We start from the raw sequence: 656 nt of genomic DNA on the forward strand, positions 1-656 counted from the left end.
AATCCCGCTCGAAAATCCCATGAAGGCCAGCCAGGTGGTACTGGCAACGGCCACGCTCAATATGGCGCACCTCATGTGTCACCCGCTAGTTGATGTATGATAATGTTGATAGCAGTGATGCTGGGTGGGGGGTGATGGTGGTGGTAATGGTGCTGTTAGTGATGGTGGTTCTTGACATGGTGGTGGGGATGCTGATGTTGGCAATGGTGGTATTGGTGGTGATCTAATTCAATGTGGGGGGTTGTCGATGATGATGGAAGTAGCGATGGTGGAGGTGATGTTTGTGACAGAGGCCGCAGTAACATATCTGTGGAGATATTTTTGTCATTTTTTTGTTGGTGCTATTGTAGTCATTATAGCTTTTGATGGTGGTGGTGGTGGTGCAATATTAAAAGTAGAGGCATTAGTGATATGTGGTAAAAGGTTAATGGTGGCGATGGCCATGATGGAGGTGGTGGTGGTGGGGTAATGCTGATGGTGGTGTGTTTTGTGTTTCCAATCAAACTGACTCCAAGCCAGCAGTTTGGAAGATGACTTGACCACAGTGGGCCTGGGGTATTAGTATGGTCTGTGGGTGGTGTTCACTGGGACTGACCGCTACAGCTGCTGCCGACGTTGGTGTAGTTTCAGCATCTGGCAAAATACTTCGATACGAA

Source organism: Octopus bimaculoides, chromosome 4 (assembly GCF_001194135.2).
Source record: "Octopus bimaculoides isolate UCB-OBI-ISO-001 chromosome 4, ASM119413v2, whole genome shotgun sequence".
Taxonomy (NCBI): Eukaryota; Metazoa; Mollusca; class Cephalopoda; order Octopoda; family Octopodidae; genus Octopus; species Octopus bimaculoides.